Below are 21,778 nucleotides of genomic sequence, written 5' to 3'. Positions count from 1 at the left end.
GTATAGTTCTCCTGGGGAAAATTCTATTCACCTGTATAAATATCGATATAACCAGCCCACTGAGCTTCAACGAAACGATAAAATCGGCAATTTATATTAACTTCCAAGCTTCTCATATTAAAATAAAAGACTGGAATCTGACAACTGAGTGTGTCGATGTCATATTCAAATAAAGGCAAATGAGAGTAATATCTTTTAGAACGCAAGATGGAAGACCAAATTTCAAAGGTGGTACTCACTGCCGGAAATGCGTTTCTTCTTTATTTCTTCTGTTGAAGAATGTCCGTAATTGGTGAATATAGTCCACACTTTTATGGACAGGACTACCCATGAATGCCATGCCTTCAATGGGAACTTTATGGACAGCATTTGACGTCTCATGCCCAAGGGCCTCTCTCCTGCCTCCACTAAAAGGGCGTTTGTCGACATCGAATCATTGACTCCAAAATGGGTACGAACGGATGTGTATTGAAGAGTATCTAGTTTAGTGCGATAAATCTTAGCGCATTGATATATTGTGTACAAACATAGTACAATCTAGATCGCATAATCCCTCTGTACATGACAAGTAGCATACTTCGATGTGCTACCCACGACACAGGGATCAGTGAGCGAGTTACATTTAATACTTCTTCGCACTTATTAACAGTATGTTGTACACTATCTGATCAAAAGTAACCGGACGCCCCAGTGTAATTCGGCATTGATCGCTAGATGTCACGAGGGGCGGATCCGCCACTGTAAAAGGAGGCCGGGAGAGAGTGTTTTGTTTTGACATCATGGAGGCCAACCGAGTGAAAAATCATGTTTCCCGTGAGTGGCAGATTACGCGAAATCCCGCCACCAAGCGGCTGCTCAACCGACTGCGCAGTGCGATTTCGGCGGCCATTGGCCACCACCGCAATCGGGACTGGGCTGGCAAAATAACCACGCTCAGGATCGACGACGGCAGTACCTGGGCGATGACCGAGAGCTTTCTGCGGAAGGGCCAGTGCATACCGCCGCTACAAATTGGTCGTGATGTTGCTGCAGAGCCGAACATCGAGGCCAGCGTGCTCGCAGACACCTTCACGGTGAACTTTACGCCAGTGGACGACGTCGTCGACGACAACATGATCCGGGAGGTGAATCAGCGACTCCCGTGTACTTGAATCAACAGGACGAGGATAGAAGCCACCTCTGAGGAAGAAGTCCAATGCCAACTGACATTCTTACAGCGCAGAAAGGCAGTGGGATGTGGCAAGATTGACAACGCGCTGCTGAAGAAGCTGCTGCAGTGCGCATCGTCACTGCGATCTTCAAAGCCATCCTTCGTACTGGCGTCTACCCCACTGTGTGGAAACACGTGTTTTGGTTGGCAGGAGAGCCAACACCGTGTTACTAGAAGGAGGCCGAAAGGCACGCGTTTTAGCTCACGCAGGCTGGCGTGAGGTCTGGAACAGGACAAGGAAATTAGAATTTAGAAAAACGGACGTAGCTGGTGGAATACTTAACTTTAATCCGTTAATGAAGAACGTCGGTCTTGACGGTACACGATTCATAATATCAATAGTAACTGATAATGGCGCCTTGCTAGGTCGTAGTAAATGACGTAGCTGAAGGCTATGTTAAACTATAGTCTCGGCAAATGAGAGCGTATTTTGTCAGTGAACCATCGCTAGCAAAGTCGGTTGTACAACTGGGGCGAGTGCCAGGAAGTCTCTCTAGACCTGACGTGTGGCGGCGCTCGGTCTGCAATCACTGATAGTGGCGACACGCGGGTCCGACGTATACTAACGGACCGCGGCCGATTTAAAGGCAAGATGGAACGCAAGATGGAAGACCAAATTTCAAAGGTGGTACTCACTGCCGGAAATGCGTTTCTTCTTTATTTCTTCTGTTGAAGAATGTCCGTAATTGGTGAATATAGTCCACACTTTTATGGACAGGACTACCCATGAATGCCATGCCTTGAATGGGAACTTTATGGACAGCATTTGACGTCTCATGCCCAAGGGCCTCTCTCCTGCCTCCACTAAAAGGGCGTTTGTCGACATCGAATCATTGACTCCAAAATGGGTACGAACTGATAAGTGTGGTGTCTGGCGGTGACACCACAACACGCAGAGGTAGTCGCCATCCCGAAGGCCGGAAACGACCCCAGGCTGGCGCAAAACTTCCGCCCGATAATCCCCCTGCCACCCCTCTCGAAAGCCTTCGAAAGGAAATACGCCAAACGGCTGCAGCGCCACGTCAGTGAAGAAGGCAGTTTGGCTTTCGACACGGTCACTCGACACATCAACTTCTAAGACTGGTGGAGCAGGCGATGGGGGCCCTGGAACGTCGCCAGTACATCGAAGGCCTTCGACATCGTGTGGCACAATGGCCTCCTATACAAGCTGCTGGTATTGGGGGAACCCGTGTCGCGCGTCCGCCTTCTTCAGTCCTATCTGCGTGGGCGTACATTCCATGTGCGAGCTGACGGTGGTGTGTCAACAGCGCGCCACATCCGAGCTGGTGTACTGTAGGGGTCATTGCTTGGCCCTCTTTAGACCGCTGACTTCCTGAAGACGACGCCGAGAGTACATTTTGCGCTCTACGCCGATGACAACGCGCTCTACACGCTCAGTATGAGTGCGCAGCTGCTGCGCAGCCGCCTGCGACTCGCCCGCAAGGAGATCGGAGCTTGGGCTACCAAATGGCTGATCAAGTTCTATGCTGGGAAGAGCCAATCTGTGGTGTTTACACGCAGGCGCATTCCGTGGTGTCGCACTGGAAAATACCTCGGCGTCACCTTGGACCGGCACCTGACCTGGGGACCACACATCCGGGAGTTATGAGGCTAAGCGCTCGGAAGGATGCGCTTGCTGTATCGTCTACTCAACCCCACGACTACTCTGCCCGCACACTGCGGCATCTCGTTCTATTTAGAGCTCATCAGGCCGGTGCTCGACTACGCGGCCGTGGTGTGGGGAAACGGGCAGACACCCATCTGCAGACACTGCAAAAAGAGCACAATAAAGCCCTCCGGCTGGCGCTTTATCTGCCAAGAGACTTTGACATGAGGCAGCTTCACGACATCGCGGGAATCCCGACGCTGCAGCACCGCTTCCGCGAGCTCGCCACGAGATTCTACGCGTCAGCCAGGACATCGAGAAACCCGCTGGTCAGTGGACTGGGCAACCAAATTCACAGGTTCCCGGCCCCAAGATGGCCGCACCTGCTCCTGGAATGATCACCTGGCAGCAAGAGAAGAACGCAACCCAGTGACAACTTAGAAGACAAGCCAAACTGAGAAAAGACAACGAATACACTACGATTCACCGAAGCAGGAAGAGTAGGCTCTACTTAACCTGCATCGCCCGTGCATGGCCTGCAGTTGTGTCACGAAGCAAGCAAGTACACTCATGCTCATAAATTAAGGATAATGGTGATACATGGTGAAACAACGCTCTGGTGGGCGAGTTGAGGGTTTAAATCACCTCGGGGTATGATCATGCGGTGCATCTGACCTGCGGTCGTAGCACGGTGGCGCTGGCAGCAGTCCACATACGCAGAGGTGTGTTGGTGCATGTCAGAGTACGGTGCAGCGAGTAAGTGTGCAGACATTTTCAGACGTGCTAATGGTGACTGTGTGTTGAAAATTACTCAAAGAACACATATTGCTGACGTTATGAGGGGTAAAATACTAGGGCGACTGGAGGCTGGTCAAACACAGCAGGTCGTAGCACGGGCCCTCCGTGTGCCAGAAAGTGTGATCTCACGATTATGGCAACGATTCCAGCAGACAGGAAACGTGTCTAGGCGCTACAGTACGGGACATCCACAGTGTGCAACACCACAATATCTCACCATCAGTGTCCGCAGACGGCCACGGAGTACTGCAGGAAGCCTTGCCCGGGACCTTACCGCACCCACTGGAACAGTTATCTCCAGACACACAGTCTACATACGACTGAACAGACATGGTTTATTCGTCCGGAGATCTGCACACAGTACATGGTCATTGAAACAGTGGTCCCAGATTATGTTCACAGACGAGTCCAGGTATAGTCTGAACAGTGATTCTCGCCGGGTTTTCATCTGGAGTGAACTAGGAACCAGATACCAACCCCTTGAAAGAGACGTGTATGGAGGTAGTGGTTTGATGGTGTGGGGTGGCATTATGATTGGTGAACGTACACCCCTGCATGTCTTTGACAGAGGAACTGTAACAGTTCAGGTGTATCGAGACGTCATTTTGTACCAGTATGTCCGACTTTTCAGGGGTGCAGTGGGTCCCACCTTCCTCCTGATGGATGATAACGCACGGCCCCACCGAGCTGCCATCGTGGAGAAATACCTTGAAACAGAAGATATCAGGCGAATGGAGTGGCCTGCCTGTTCTCCAAAACCTAAACCCCATCGAGCACGTCTGGGATGCTCTCGGTCGACGTATCGCTGCACGTCTTCAAACCCCTACGACACTTCAGGAGCTCCGACAGGCACTGGTGCAAGAATGGGAGACTATACCCCAGCAGATGCTCGACCACCTTATCCAGAGTATGCCAACCCGTTGTGCGGCCTGTGTACGTGTGCATGATGATCATATCCCATATTGATGTCGGGGTACATGCGCAGCAAACAGTGGCGTTTTGTAGCAGCACATGTGTTTCGGGACGGTCTTGTCAACTTATCACCAATACCGTGGACTTACAGAGCTGTGTCGTGTGTGTTCCCTGTGTGCCTATGCTATTAGCGCCAGTTTTGTGTAGTGCCACGTTGTGTGGCACCACATTTTGCAATTATCCTTAATTTATGAGCTTGAGTGTATTTTGTTGTCTTTATAGAAGCAGTAGCAGCAGAATGGGCCAGCCAGGAGGCTTCAGTGACTTAAAACGGGGACCTGAGGAACAAATACATTATGAACATTTCAACCCTTGTAAAGATGCCCAAGTCAACTATTGGTGATGTGATTGTGAATTGGAAACGCGAAGGAACAACGACAGCTAAACCAAGAGCAGGCATACCTTATGTATTGACGGACAGCGACCGTCGAGCATTGCGGATGGTGGCTGTAAAAAGTCGCATGAAATCAGGATTCGCTCGGGAGTTCCAAAGTACTACTAGCAGTCCAGTTAGCACAATGACTGTGCGTAGGGAGTTAAACGAATGTAGTCAATGCAAAGCGACGCTCGAGATGGTGTAAAGAGCGAGACCACTGGGCAGTGGAAGACTGGAAACGAGTGATTTGGAGCTATGAATTACGCTATACCATGTGTCATTCCGTTTGGGTTTGGCGAACGCCTGGATAAAGTTACCTGCCATCATGTGTAGTGGCAACAGTTAAGCACGGAAGAGATGGTCTTACAGTATGGGTGTGTTTTTCGTGGTTACGGCGCGGCCCTCTTATTGCGCTAAAGAAAACGCTAAATGCGGAATAATATTAATACATTTTATATTATTGTGTGCTGCGTACGGTTGAGGAACATTTGGGAGGCGAGACGTACCCAATGTTACTGTCCACAAGCAGGTGTTCGGATGTTATTGATCAGGTAGTGCATGTGAAGGGGGCCAGTTTACCCGTGAGATAAATACCTAATATCTGTCAGCGTACTTTCCACACTGCAGGCGGAGAAACTTGTGTCAGCAACATGGGAGAAATCCTCTGAAGTGCTACTTCAAATTTTTATTACAGTTATGGATGAAACGCGTAGTTAGATATTACAGTAACTAAGAGACTGATTCGCAGAATTTAAGGATATTTTCATTTCATACCCATGCTCTAATGCTGACATGACTGAAATAATATGTATAATGAAAAAGAACTAAACTCTATGTCCAGATGTACGACAATTTTCTCTTACGAAGTTCTTATACTGTAACTTATACGAATAATCCCATTTATAAAACGCTTGTCGCAATTACTGTTTCGATAAATGGAGAGAAACAAAAACCATAAAATGAAAAGGAAGAAGATAAGTATAAAAAGTAACAAAACTGTACTGGGCTGTTTGTATAGTAAAAATGTAAAGTTTGTGTAATAAAAATGTAACGGAGCATACTCGGGAAAAGTATTAATGAGTTAGATAAATATTATACAACACCATGAATTGAAAGATGTCAAAAAATCATGGGAATCTACAGATTATAAATACATAAAATATCTAAACACAACATTTCGTGGAGTCTTGATTACTGGCGTTGGCAATCATTGCTCAGGATTCTGTTGGGTACAAACTGCCCGGGGCTGTTAATGATAATACTTGCTGCATTATAGGGAAAACCGATCTATAATGTTCTCGTTTCTTTTACCAAACTTAGCTTCAATGTTCTACGAGCGGCCAAAAATATTGTTACATAAATCTAGGCCATGTTTTAAAAATTTTCCAGAACAGGTGTAGCAATGTGCAAAGACGACTCGTTGCTCCTAGAAAATAGGTGAAAACCTTTTAAAAACTATTACATGAATGATGCGTGACATTATGCATCTATTAAGATGTAGTAACACGAAATAAGACTTAAAAGAATCCTATCGGTTGAAATAGTACAAAGTTATCAGATTCACAGTTATTTTAGTGTCAGTAATGGACGTATTAAGTCCATACCGAACATTATATCCCACACTCGTGCTGTAAATAGACTTAAAAAGATAACAGTATTAGAACTGGAATCATTCGTATAAGTTCAATAATAATTGGTATATCTACAAATGTAAGTGCATCTACTGGGAAACAGGTAATGTCTGTGGATCACATGAACGGGTTTTTGGCCTGCAACTAGAATGCAATCTTTGGCTCGCCGCGGCAGTAGTAGGGAAGATGGCAAGGCAGTCCTCCCTGCCACCTTTTACCCCAGAAAAGATCCCCTCCCTCAATTTGATAGTAGGCTGAGTGTACCTGGGTCCGTCGTGCAGGGACTGCAACGAAGAAAATTCTTCACTCCTTACGGGGATTGAAACAGAGACCTTTATGGTCATAATCTAAAGCTCTGCCCGCAGAACACCGTGGCCATACCTCTACCACGAGTTTACTTTTACTGTTATACTTAGACTACACAAAAAGTGTCATGTATGACAGTAGCGAGGAATTCTACGTATCTGTTCAAAAACACAGTATACCGATTCAAGTAACAGTTTAAAGGAAACTTCAGAATTATAGACCAGTGCCTTCTTCATAATCCAAACAATGAAAGAAACGGCTAATGGCAGTATTACTTTAAAGTGCCCCACATTCATTGCTTTAGAACATTTGGACGTTTCTTGCTCATACGTAAGTTACGGGAAAATATTTGTTAAGACTACGTACCAAGCGATGGCAAACCCAATTTTCATTGTTACTCAGTTTCAAAGTACATTTACTAAAAATCGATTTACAGGCATTACAGAGCGTAAAATTTATGATCTTTATACAAACTAAAGTATTTAATAAATTGCTAACTTCAAACCTGGATATAGCTTTGCTTCATTTACAGAAAATATTTACCTCTCAGTTGTACCAGACAATTATCTTTGGTCGACAGTGATTGCGAGTTAACGACGCAATATCACTGCAGCCACCTTCATACTGCATACATCGTAAAAGACAGAAATTCTTTGGTAACTTCTTTTTCTATGTTATACAAGCTGTGTGATGGTCTACTTACAGTAAGATCACCAAACAAAAATACAAGGGAACGACAGAAACCAAGACAGCAATCCAGAACAGGTGAGTATTTGGCTACATTAAACACAGGTAAGCTTCCTACCGCACGAAACTGATATTTAATAAAATTCAATCCCTCCGGATTGTCTTCCACGTTAGTAGTGGTTTGAAGAGTGCTATGGAGTCCCTTTTCGATCTTCTAGTAATAATAATGTAAGTCACATACAACAAGTAGCTTAGACAATTAAAAAAATATGGTTCGGAGGGTAATAAGACAGCACTGTGTAAGGCGCGACCAAAAAGTTTCCGTTCGAAGGCCACATAAAATTTTTATCTACATGTTGGTACTCATGTACCCTCATCGGAGTCACTCTGGATTGCACATATGCTACGGCAACGCATTCAAACGGAAAATTTTTGATCACCCCTTATAGTTGTGCGGTATTATGTGTTAACCTCATAACATGTAACGCACTCTTGTTGGAGAACGTGCAGTAGTAAGTGCACAGGACACGTAAGTATACTGATTTATCCTAACACATCCTGGATACTTGTTTTTTTAACTCTATCATTATAGCTACGCAGCCAATCAATTTAACCAAAGGAATATTTGCCGGTCCTGTTTTGGGTGGCATACATTATATGTGCGGTTGTTTAGCATTTGATCAACAGCGTACATCTAACGTATTGCCGCCCCGGACAGTAACTACAGATCACGCTTCCTCAGAACCCTTGAAAGTAATTCTTCCAACGTAAGGTAAGTACATTGGCGTGCTAAGAAGAGCTGATCATCTTGTAAATGAAAATACGATGACTGTGCCTGTGTCAGAACATCAGACCACTGCAATAGCATCATACTTATGTTAGTAGCATAACGGGTACGACCTACGTGTACTAACACCATGTTCATAAGTTAAGGGTTCTGAGAGAGAAACAAAATCGTTGCGTCGTGCGCGACACTGTGCAGGCTTGGCTGTATCGGGTCATAATGGAAACACCTATCATCAAGATGTTTGTGTGAAACAGTCAGTGCGGGGGGAGGTATTGCGTACAGTCGTTCCAATTGCGTGTTTCGTTTATGTTAGGCACACAGTTTTCGATGTGTAGAAGATTAGGATGCTACAATGAACACATTTGCACAACCTTACACAAGACGAGACAACTGGAAGATTAGATAGTCAGTATAAGCTGAGGCAGGAGTTAAAGATTACTCTTAACATAATTTCAAGGCTAAAGATAAAAATATAAATGTCACGCGGCATTCTTGTCTGGGAAACCCCGCGGAATTGTTTCAACCGCCTGTCGGAAAGGGTGTTCTTCCTTCGTGCACGTTTACCAGAGAGAATAGAGTAGCATGTGCGTCAGTGGAGTGTAGGTGAGTGCAATGGGTGCGTATATGTTCTAGCGTTATGTTTGTGTTGTATGATGGTTAGAGAAGGGAGAGGGTGAAACCCAGTCCCGGCACATAGGCTACTCCTCACGAATAGCTCAAAGGGAGCTATCGAGCTGAACGTCTTCATCTGCATCTACATCGACATCTATACTCTGCAAACCACTGTGAAGTCCATGGAACAGGGTACGTCCCACTGTACCAGCTATTAGGGTTTTTTCCCGTTAAGGTCATGTATGGAGCGCGGCAAGAATGATTGTCTACATGCCTTTGTGCCTGCTGTAATTAATCTAACCTTTTCCTTATGATCCCTATTTATGGAGTTCTACTATATTCCTAGAGTCATCATTTAAATACGGTTCTTGAAACTTTGTTAGTAGACTTTCTGGGGATAGTTTCTGTTCTCTTCAAGAGTCTACAAGTTCAGTTTCTTCATCATCTCCGTGACACTCTTGCGTGGGTCAAACAAACATGAGACCATTCGTGTCACCCTTCTCCGTTTACGTTCAATATCCCCCGTCAGTCGTGTGTAGTACGGATCCCATGCACTTGAGCAATATTCTAGGATGGGTTGCGCGAGTGACTTTTAAGCAATCTCCTGTGCAGACTGTTTGCATTTCCCTAGTGTTCTGTCGATAAATCGAAGGTAGCACCTGCTTTACCCCTCGCCGGCCAAATACTGGCACGAAAAATTCATCCGCCATCAGGATTCGAAGCGGCGTACATCCAAGTCGAGCGGCACCACAAAGGCGTGTGATAGCATATATTTTTTTAAATTTTTTGGGACTTCTTTCTTTCGATTTGTTTCTTCGTCGTTATGTCGTCAGTGGTTCTTTGAACATTTGAGCAACAACGTTCAAATTCTATCAATGAGATCGTCACTCAGTTTTTTATTACAGATCGTGGCCAGTCACCTGACTGAAGATGCTGAGCTACCGTGCCAGAGATAAAGCTGAGCGCTGCGATTGCTATGCTTCACAAGGATCCGGAGATTTTAGACCAGCAACATACCTGCTCTGCTAAAGACCTAGACATAACCTCTTGATCACATTTCCCTCCAGACTGATATCACCACGCAAAGACACCCCCCTTCCCCCTCGTGGCGATGCTAAGAACAGTGGGGCATGCCCTGTTCACGGCTGAACTGTGTTGGACATTGTAGCAAGTCTAGATTCTTCAGGGGAAGATGGAAGAGATACTACAGCACAGACACAACTTATTAGTAATTTGTAGAAACTTAATCATGGCAAATACGTAACTTTGGAAACAATTATTGTTCTCACGAATGGAATGTATTTCGTACTGTCGCTGACACATATAACATTTAGCATCCAGTTATTGCATAATGATATTTTCACATCTCATAAAGTTCTGAATAAAAGCAATGATTGCAAGTGGTGGCTGATTGCATCGAGACTGAGCCGAGCGGTACAGCATTCGGACATAAATAAATTTCCGGCCGCGCTGGCGTAAGGAAACACATGGGGACGAGTCTACGCCGATGTCTGGTCTTTACTTGTGGTACCATTATGTGCATGAGGCCTCGTTCTGTAGCCTGTAGCCTCGAGCGATCCTCCCATCCTACGATTACTGGACACGTTACAATCCTACCATAACCGTGGAACGGGACTGATATGGTTGCGCCAGCCTTCTTGTCTGGGACGCCCGAATATTACCACATTAGGAGCATGTAGTCCATTGCATCTAAATCTAAGGCCACTAGGCGGTGTATGGCAGAGGGTACATTGTGTGTCAGTTTGAATTCCATTCCCATACTCCCTTTAGTGTTTCATTTACAGATGGTAGACAGGAAGAAATTTTGTCTGTATCACTTCGTGTGGGGCTAAATACCTCTAATTTTAGCGTCGTAGTCATTATGTGAGATGTATGCCGGAGAAAACAAAGTTCCTTGATTGATGTTCGAAATAGGGCGCTCGGAACTTTGTGATATGCATCGCTTCACGTGTAACGTCTGGACTGTAATTTATGGATATTTCCTATGACACTAACACGCTGAGTTAAGAAACCTGTGACGCATCGTCTAGCTTTTTTTCCCCTATGCCTTTCGTTAACTAACTTAGTAATGGTCTCAAGTCGAGGAACAATACTCAGTAATTGGACGAACGAGAGTCATGTAATGTGACCTGCTTCTTATGTACATAGCACTTATCAGGATTCTTTCAGTCAATCTACACATGGGATGTGCTCAGATCCCCTTATTTAAATTTACGTAGTTATTCCACCTTGAAACACTCTGGAGAGAAACTCGTAGATGTTTGAGGGTTGTGACAAATTACAGCGACAGATCGTCCAATGAGAAGTCAAATGATATCGTATCTTTCTGTCATTAGATTTATTTATGTTATGCCAAACTTTGCGCCAGGTGCTGATGATCTAAAAGTGTCTTTGCATTTCGTAACAAGTCTCTAAAGCGGAAATCTAGGCTTGTTCGGCGAATTTCATTTGTGAAGTCTTGTCAAGCTATCTGCCGAGTCTTGGAGTTGTGTTGTGGCAAGGTTTATGCGAATTCCCTGGTCGTCACATTCAAGGGAAGTGTCGGGTTCGTGCGCAGTTCGTGCGTTTATAGCCGCTGAACCGAAGATTCCTATGCAGCGGACCCGTCGAGTGCGCCAGTCGTATGCCTGCGGGAGGGGTCGCTGGCGGTGAGACGCCCGGCGGGGAGGGAGGGGTCCAAGTATCGATCCCGGCGAGGACGGCGGAGGCAGCGGCCGGGTCAGACAGGCAGCAGCAGAGCTTCACACCCACGCCACCGGCCGTGTAATCTTTTCTGGACATCCGCTTCGCCATCGAGGGAAGAGTCTCTGGTCAAGCAGCTACACTGCGCAAAAAAGTATCTCCGTAACTGACTCCCACTGCGACGCATAAGTTTCAAATCTGGCTCAAGGCTGACTACAACCTTCCACTGTAAAGCCCTCTTTACACCATCCACTTTCTTGTCTCAACTGAAGACTCGAGACAAGTGCGTCTACTGCAGCGCCCCTATCGTTTTATTCCTATACTAAGCCTCGTCTGTTTTGAGTGGTCATTCTCGTTTACACGTCAGCGACAAAATGTCCAGTGTTGCGAGAGCTGTCTGCTGCACAGTTTGGCATCAGAATGGTGGAAGTGAGGATATGAGGAACTATCCTTTTTACGGAAAAATCGAAATATATTAACAAAATTTAGGAACAAGCAATGACAATAGAGATTATTAATGACAAAAGCAGAATTCATACTGGAAGTTCTTGTCAAAGGTCATGTGGTAAATTATTCACACTCGTGAGAACTGAAAGAACAGGAACAATGCCATCGAAACATTTCAGAACATATACATTTATTTGCTCGAGAAAATACGTACTTGCCGGCCGCGGTGGTCTCGCGGTTCTAGGCGCGCAGTCCGGAACCATGCGACTGCTACGGTCGCAGGTTCGAATCCTGCCTCTGGCATGGATGTGTGTGATGTCCTTAGGTTAGTTAGGTTTAAGTAGTTCTAAGTTCTAGGGGACTAATGACCACAGCAGTTGAGTCCCATAGTGCTCAGAGCCATTTAAAAAAAAAAAAAAAAAATACGTACTTCCAAACACATCAGACAATTTGTAGAGCGCAGTAAATTGCGCATTTTTGCTTTATCCTTTGAGCTTATTTCTTGCTAATTGCCAAATAATAACGAAAATTATTTTTCTCGTCCAGTAATTTTCATTAAAACACGTTTATCTATTTGCATTCTTATTTATGCGTAGCGAAAGTTTTTCTTTGTAAAAAGTACTTTCTGCTTTCAGATATTTCGTCTCTCTTGCAGGAGAACACTAGCAGGAAAAAATACCAGGATCTTTATAACTTTTCAGTGTGCCACGGAAACAAAGCAAACAACATAAAAAAGGTTAAAAAGACACGAAAGCAAAAAATCCACTTCTATAATAGGACTGAGCTGAACCAGAATAGATTATAATTTCCGATGTTACCAGATGCCGCTGTAGTCCCTTGTCTCGGCCCATGTGCAGCGTGCAGTGTACTCGGCAACTGAGAACTCCACACCCGGCACAATCTATAGATCACTGACGTCATAGACACACTCGCGTCCTGAATGGTTGCTGATTTACACGCAGGCAATAAAGGCGAGCGCATTTCGAGTAGTCGAATGGTTCAAATGGCTCTGAGCACTATGCGACTCAACATCTGAGGTCATCACTCCCCTAGAACTTAAAACTACTTAAACCTAACTAACCTAAAGACATCACACGCATCCATGCCCGAGGCAGGATTCGAACCTGTGACCGTAGCGCCACACCAGCCGGCGAGTAGGCGATTTTGACCAGAAAGTCTCTCATGTAAAACGGGCTTAATGAGGCAGAAGCGTGACTCCCCGCGATGTCGACCCATGCCAGATCAGAAATTCATGGAGTAAGGTGAGTTAATAATGTCACATTGGCACCAAATTTCACCACAATGCTATCCAATGCCATCGTGGACGTGTCTCACGTTGGGAAGGTTGTTACACCCAGTCTAACCCACATTTCTCCCCTTCTTTTGACGCCCGTGCGAAGGAGGTCAGAACTGCCACATCCAGCATTGAAATTACGTTTTGTTATGGGTGGCAGCGGAAAACATTTCAGGCTCACAGCCGTTCATAATCGACACGGAAAGTCCTCTCAAGGTGGTATAAACGGTGTCAATGAAACCATGTCATTTCCTTGAGGCGTTGGTTCCCACACATTTGTCGGCCTAAAATGACGGTTTGCAGTGCGATGTGTAACAGGACAACGTTCGCCGCTGCTGATATCTTGCCAGACGATTAAGCCCAACACTAAGGATATTGCGGGGCTACAACCCCACTTAAAGTGATCTGGCCCTTTCAGAGTGTAGCACGACCGCAATTTTCGTTCTGGTGTACAGGACGGAACTACTAGGACCATTCAAAACCATTCGACGAAATATAAAAGCTATCCAAAGTAGCTAAGGGTGTTTATACTTTTTCAGCCCTCTAGCTTCGCTCCTTCCTGTGGTGTGATCACGAAGAGCTCCAGAACTGACACACAACGGCAAAGGATCCCTCTGAGACCCCCATTTCGGCAACACACTTGGTGCCACCCATGCACCTTTGTCGATCAGGTTAAAAATTTACCAGTCAGAATTTTATATTAGGATAATTTGATCTCGAAACATGTGTCGTTAAATAAATCACACTTTTTGAACAACTGGTGCGTAATAATCTCCATACTATCTTTCAATAGCGCTGGAAACACGTTTCGAACAAAGTCTAGATAACAAGGCCTTGCACAACAGCGCAGTAATACAACAGGCCCAATCAACTGGTTGTCTATCGCACCACTCCACGTCTTTACAAAGAAGCTTCCAGAATGAGATTTTCACTCTCCAGCGGAGTGCGCGCTGATATTCCTCGCAGGAGAGCTTCTGTAAAGTTTGGAAGGTAGGAGACGAGATACTGGCAGAAGTAAAGCTGCGAAGATGGGGCGTGAGTCGTGCTTGGGTAGCTCAGTTGGTAGAGCACTTGCCCGCGGAAGGCAAAGGTCCCGAGTTCGAGTCTCGGTCCGGCACACAGTTTTAATCTGCCAGGAAGTTTTACGAAGAAGCGTTCTTGAAAACTGGGTTCCACAAAGACATACTGATTTTCGCCGGAGCACCGGTGTAATCACGAGTGTTACTGATACCATGACGAGAGGAAGTGACTTCATCAGTAAACAGCGTTAATCGGACTACTCGGCGATTCGTAGTTAACCAACGACAAAATTCAAATCGACTACGTTCATCTTCTGCTCGAAAGTATTGAATCCAATGTAATGTAATTTAGGATAGAGGGCTTTCATGCATAACGTCTGTCATGATCTTCTACGTGGAACACTGATACGTGCAGAAGTTCTCAGAGTGCTTGTTGAATGACTATGTTCTACCAACTGAATACGGTCTTCTCCTTCATCCACATACAGTTCATATTAACGCTCCCATGATATATGACTGCTAAGCACAGCACATTCTCGTGCAGTTTATTGAAAACACGAGTAAAACTCCTGAAGCTGGTACTCTGTGGTTAAGAGATCGTCTACTGTATTCTCCACAACCAAAAGCAGCATCATCAATGTTTCTATTATAAAAACCGTACACAAATAACATACAGCCACACTCAGCATTCGTACATACGTCCGGCATACCTAAATGACACGCCCGCATCTCGTGGTCGTGCGGTAGCGTTCTCGCTTCCCACGCCCGGGTTTCCGGGTTCGATTCCCGGCGGGGTCAGGGATTTTCTCTGCCTCGTGATGGCTGGGTGTTGTGTGCTGTCCTTAGGTTGGTTAGGTTTAAGTAGTTCTAAGTTCTAGGGGACTGATGACCATAGATGTTAAGTCCCATAGTGCTCAGAGCCATTTTTTTTTAACCTAAATGACACAGTAGAACTGACCAAAAAATCACATTCACAGTTGAAAAATTCAACCATATAAACTGAAACACATCTTCACAGCTTGGACTTTAAAAAATTGACAATCGATAAATAAACCCATAGCAACTGGAGTGCCAACACGAAAAATAAAAACTTATCTCTGTAGCCACACGCATCTCTATAACCAATAAGAACTGTCCACATGTTATGCATTGTGGTCTTCAGTCCGAAGACTGGTTTGATACAGCTCTCCACACTGTCCCGGGCAAGCCACTTCATCTTTGAACAACTGCTACAACATACATACATACATACATCTGGACCTGATTATTGTATTCATCTCTTGGTCTCCTCCTAAATTTATTACCCCCCCCCCCCCCACACACACACACACTTCAAAGCCCGTTACTGTCTCTGATATATTTACAACGTCATCGGAAAACCTCAAAGTTTTTATTTCTTCTCAATGGAATTTAATTCCTATTCCAAATTTTTCATTAGTTTCATTTACTACCTGCTCAATATACAAATTGAATAACGTCGGTGATAGGCTGCAACCCTGTATCACTCCCTTCTCAACCAATGCTCCCCTTCCATGCCCCTCGAATCTTATTACTGGGATCTGGTTTCTGTACAAGTTGTACACTAGCTTTCGCTCTGATACCTACAGAATTTCAAAGAAGTTTCCAGTCGACAAAGTCAAAAGATTTCTCGAAATCAACAAAAGCTGTAAACTGATCAGCCAGCACATTATGACCACCGACCTGCTATCGACATAAACCCGTCCAGGCGAAAGCATCGTCACCTGGCGAGGAATCACTGCTAGGCAGAAACATGCATGGTGCTTGTAGTATCAGTGAGCGTGCTATCCGTGTGTAGAAAGGGGAAGGCGCGCGATTTATCTGAGTTTGACCGAGAGTAGACTGTGATGGCCCGGAAGCTCGGCACGAGCATTTTGGAAACTGCGAGAAATGTCGGGTGTGGGAGGAGTCTTGTGGTGAGTGTCTTCAACACGCGGCAAAACCAAGGTGGAACCACGCCCAGGCGTTGTCAGGCTTGGCGTCCACACCTCATTACAGATGTCGGACGTAGTAGGCTGGGCAGACTGGTAAAACAGGACAGGCCATTCCTGCTTAGCCATTTTGCACTTCTTATCAAACTCATTTTTTGACGTTCCTATTCCCTTTAGCCTGCTCCACTTGCTGCATTTTTATATTTTCTCCTTTCGTCAACGAAATTCAATTTCTTCTGCGATATCCAATCATTTCTACAAGGCGTTGTCTTTCTACCTGTTCGATCCTCTGTAGCCTTCATTATTTCGTCTCTAACAAGGGGAAGGCCTCAGACACGGCCCACCGATTCGGCTCAAATTTGGCAGGTCGCTTGTGTACGACCTAAAACAAAATTTTGGGTCAACACCCCCACAATTTTGAGAAAATCACGCCTAAAGGTTATGACGAGCAGTCGACTCAAAATTGGAGGGATCGATAGATAATTGTAAATAGAGCATTTTCATCATCAGGTATGGGGTCCGCAAACGCAAACTTCTCCAGAAATCTAGGAAAGAAACTTTTACAACTGCCGCTTCTGTACCCACATGGTACAGCGCTTGTCCATTATTCAGATTATGCACCTGACAGATGTGAAACAACAAACAATAACTAGTTACTACGGCATAAAGAGACGAGCTAATTACTAAAAACTACATTCAGTACTCGTCATATGTTACTTACGGAAGAACACTGTATTCATTCACAATACGTATTTCATGCGGCGCATTAACGATGGAAAAATCACTACATGTATCCGCGAGGTTCGCGGCAGCCTAATGACGGAAAACAACTCTTTCCCATTGACTTCTATAAGGCTCGTGCTGGACACCTTCACTCTTCCAGGTTCACAACCATGATATGACGAAGAGGCAACCGGGACAACATACCTCTCCCCGCGTGAATTCTGTCCCGTGCCTCGCTGTAAACAAGCGACGCGAGTTTGGCTACCTGTGATCCCTCGGTAGTAATTGGCAGCACTCGGAGTTGTTTTCATGTGACAAGGCTTAAAAGTTTAATACTTTACTAACTCATGGCGTTTGGGAAATTAGTTTACCTAAATTATTAACAGAACAGAACAACATCCACTAGGCTCCTTCGAGTTTCGAACCCAGGTTCTCCCATTCCCAGCCAGTTACCTTCGCCGTTGCGCTGTTTCCCCCCCCCCCCCCCCCTCTCGTTTTGTTCGCTATTGTTCGTTGCATCTGCTCGGGGCGGACGTCGTAAGACATCCGCTTAAGTTCGTTGTTGATCGATTAACTCAGTTTTTTTATTACAGAGGGAGCTAACCCTCTGACCGAACACGCTGAGCTACCGTGCCGGCATAACAGACGCTTTCTCTCAGCTGTCGGTGCTGTCGGCGAAAAGCTATTACCATGTGAGTACAGAAGCCGCAGTTGTAAAGTTTCTTACCTCGATTTCTGGAAAAGTATGCGTTTTCGGACCCCATACCTGATGATGAAAAATGCTCTATTTACAATTATCTGTCGATCCCGCCAATTTTGAGTCGATTGCTGGTCATAATCTTTAGGGCTGATTTTCTCAAAAACGCGGGGGTGTTGACCCAAAATATCTCAGAGTCCTTCGTTTTAGGCTGTACACATGCAACCTGCCAAATCTGAGCCGAATCGGTGGTCCGTGTCTGAGGCCTTCCCCTTGTAAGAGCTACCCATTCGTCTTCTACTGTATTCCTTTCCCATGTTTCAGTGACTCGTTGCCTAATTTTCCCTCGGAAACTCTCAACAACCTGTGGTTATTTCAAATTATCCAGGTCCAATCTCCTTAATTTCCTACCTTTTCTGCAATTTCTTCAGCTCTAATCTACAGTTGATTAGCAATAACTTTTGGTGAGAATCCACATCTGTCGCTAGAAGTGTCTTGCAGTTTAAATTCTGTTTCTGAAATCTCTCTCTTACCGGTATGTAATCATTCTGAAACCTCAGGGTGTCTCCTGGTCTCATCCACGAGTACAACAATCTTTCACTATGCTTACACCAAGTGATAGGGATGCTCTGGGGAAAATTCTACTACGCAGCCATTCCTTTCGTCCTTGTCGATATTCACCTAGTATTTTTCCTTCAATTACTTTTCCTACTAACGAATTCCATCACAATTAAATTTTTCTTTCCTTTAACTATCCGAATAATTACTCTTATCTCATCATGCATTCTTTCAAACGCTTCATAGTTTGTGGCTTTAGTTGGTACATAAACTTGTTTAGCCGCATTCCTATTTTCTTATTCAGTATTAAACCTACTCCAGCATTACTCTTATCTGATTTCGTATTTATAGGTCTGTACCCACTTGACCACAAGTCCTGTTCATCCTGACACCGAACGTCATTAATCCCCACTATACCTAACTTCAATCTATCCATTTTCCTTTACAAATTTTAGAATCTATCTGCACTATTAAGGGCTCTAACTCTCCACGCCTCAACCATAGATTGCGTCTGGTTTTTCCTGATGGCGTCATTATTCCGGAGTTCCGAATGGGAGACTTTTCTGCCTCCGGAATACTTTACCCAGGAGGATGCCATCATCACTTAACCATACAGCAGAGCTGTATGCCCTCGGGATGTAAAGTCTCGCTAAATGCACATACGATATATACTAGGGCAGTTCAGTAAGTAATGCAACACATTTTTTTTCTGAAACAGGGGTTGTTTTATTCAGCATTGAAATACACCAGGTTATTCCCCAATCTTTTAGCTACACAACACTATTTTTCAACGTAATCTCCATTCAATGCTATGGCCTTACGCCACCTTGAAATGAGGGCCTGTATGCCTGCACGGTACCATTCCACTGGTCGATGTCGGAGCCAACGTCGTACTGCATCAATAACTTCTTCATCATCCACGTAGTGCCTCCCACGGATTGCGTCCTTCATTGGGCCAAACATACGGAAATCCGACGGTGCGAGATCGGGGCTGTAGGGTGCATGAGGAAGAACAGTCCACTGAAGTTTTGTGAGCTCCTCTCGGGTGCGAAGACTTGTGTGAGGTCTTGTGCTGTCATGAAGAAGGAGAAGTTCGTTCAGATTTTTGTGCCTACGAACACGCTGAAGTCGTTTCTTCAATTTCTGAAGAGTAGCACAATACACTTCAGAGTTGATCGTTTGACCATGGGAAAGGACATCGAACAGAATAACCCCTTCAGCGTCCCAGAAGACTGTAACCATGACTTTACCGGCTGAGGGTATGGCTTTAAACTTTTTCTTGGTAGGGGAGTGGGTGTGGCGCCACTCCATTGATTGCCGTTTTGTTTCAGGTTCGAAGTGATGAACCCATGTTTCATCGCCTGTAACAATCTTTGACAAGAAATTGTCACCCTCAGCCACATGACGAGCAAGCAATTCCGCACAGATGGTTCTCTTTTGCTCTTTATGGTGTTCGGTTAGACAACGAGGGACCCAGCGGGAACAAACCTTTGAATATCCCAACTGGTGTACAATTGTTACAGCACTACCAACAGAGATGTCAAGTTGAGCACTGAGTTGTTTGATGGTGATCCGTCGATCATCTCGAACGAGTGTGTTCGCACGCTCCGCCATTGCAGGAGTCACAGCTGTGCACGGCCGGCGGCGATGATGACACACGCTTTGCCCAACGACTCACCGTGCTTTTGTCCACTGCCAGATCACTGTAGACATTCTGCAAGCGCCTATGAATATCTGAGATGCCCTGGTTTTCCGCCGAAAGAAACTCGATCACTGCCCGTTGTTTGCAACGCACATCCGTTACAGACGCCATTTTAACAGCTCCGTACAGCGCTGCCACCTATCGGAAGTCAATGAAACTATACGAGACGAAGCGGGAATGTTTGAAAATATTCCACAAGAAATTTCCGGTTTTTTCAACCAAAATTGGCAGAGAAAAGAAATGTGTTGCATTACTTATTGAACTGCCCTCGTAATTTCACTGGTGCCTGTATCATGATGCATATTAACTCACGTTCCAAATGATTGAGGGTGATGCCCGATGAAGCAGGGGTAAATACTTTCAATACGAGGACATCACGCGTCTGTAATGCCCATAGAACATTAATGGGATACTCGGAGCTAAAAGATGGCAACACGAATCGTCGCTGATCTCCAGAAGGTGGCTGTCAGCAGTGGGTGACATTACCACAACCCATGATGCATGGTATGGGGAGCCGTTTGCCATTCTGTATTACCATGAGAAGGCTTATCATCTGATATTCACGCTTTGTGGGTACTGCAAGAGGAGTACTACGCACAGTAAGTGCCCCCACTGTCCAGGACTGTTTTTGCTGTTGTCGTGCTTTATAACATTTGTTACAGAAGTCACCACCCTTGCTTATATTTCTTTTGTGCATCTCGAACACCTATAAAATTATGAAGAGGAGTTTATTAGCACTATTACCTGCAACAAGACAAAAATTCCACTTAAGAACTATCAACTTCCTGCCTTCACGTGCCATTTTAGGATAACATCATAACGATTTTCAAACATTGTATCTAAATTATTTTCATAGCTAATATAAATGACATTAAAGGGAATTAACAATTGACAGTCAAGGACGATTATGACCCTCTCTACACCGACAATAGAGTCGGCCATGTCTGGGAGAGATGGGATTAAAAAATGCTGTTGCTTGAAAGAGATTCGTCATGTATAGAAACATTTTAGAACTAGTGCGTCATTCGCTGTTAAGGTTCAAATGGTTCAAATGTCTCTGAGCACTATGGGACTTAACTTCTGAGGTCATCAGTCCCCTAAAACTTAGAACTATTTAAACCTAACTAACCTAAGGACATCACACACATCCATGCCCGAGGCTGGATTCGAACCTGCGACCGTAGCGGTCACGCGGTTCCAGACTGTAGCGCCTAGAACCGCTCGGCCACTCCGGCCGGCTCGCTGTTAAGAAAAAGTAGTGAAAATGGGTGTTACTGTGTTTAGTATCGTTTGCTCAAAGTAGCTACTAGTATTTTATAAAGTATCAAGTACGTATTGCATTTGATGCGTATTCAAAAGTACATATGAACGATCTGTTTTAATTTATCTCCAAATGAAGGCTGTCGTTTTCGTTATAAACATGACGGCATAGCAGAAAGTTATTATCTAGTGTAGTTCTTTAGTCTGGCACGACTAAAAGACATTTGATGTCTTCTTCGGGAGTGAATAATAGTAAGAGCCGTCATTCTGTGTTTACGGAGGTGAAAATTATAGCCAGTCATATTCGCATAGCTCACGCTACCATCCAGTGACAAGACGGTATTATAGTATTTAGGATTTATCACTGAATAGAGCTGAGAAAGTGAAATGCAGCAGCCGGCCGCTGTGGCCGAACGGTTCTAGGCGCTTCAGTCTGGAACC

The 21,778-nt window shown here is 45.0% G+C and overlaps 1 protein-coding gene and 1 non-coding gene across 2 annotated transcripts in view; both read left to right on the top strand.

The window, feature by feature from the left end:
- The window catches only part of LOC126248935 (uncharacterized), a 226,114-nt gene that overhangs the window by 73,972 nt on the left and 130,364 nt on the right, over nucleotides 1-21,778 (top strand). The gene's annotated exons all lie outside the window — the stretch shown is intronic.
- Nucleotides 14,473-14,547, top strand: Trnap-cgg (transfer RNA proline (anticodon CGG)). Its single transcript has one exon. It is a non-coding gene; the product is annotated as a tRNA-Pro (tRNA).

This window comes from Schistocerca nitens, chromosome 3 (assembly GCF_023898315.1).
Source record: "Schistocerca nitens isolate TAMUIC-IGC-003100 chromosome 3, iqSchNite1.1, whole genome shotgun sequence".
Taxonomy (NCBI): domain Eukaryota; kingdom Metazoa; phylum Arthropoda; class Insecta; order Orthoptera; family Acrididae; genus Schistocerca; species Schistocerca nitens.
This window is presented reverse-complemented; position numbering and strand designations above follow the sequence as displayed.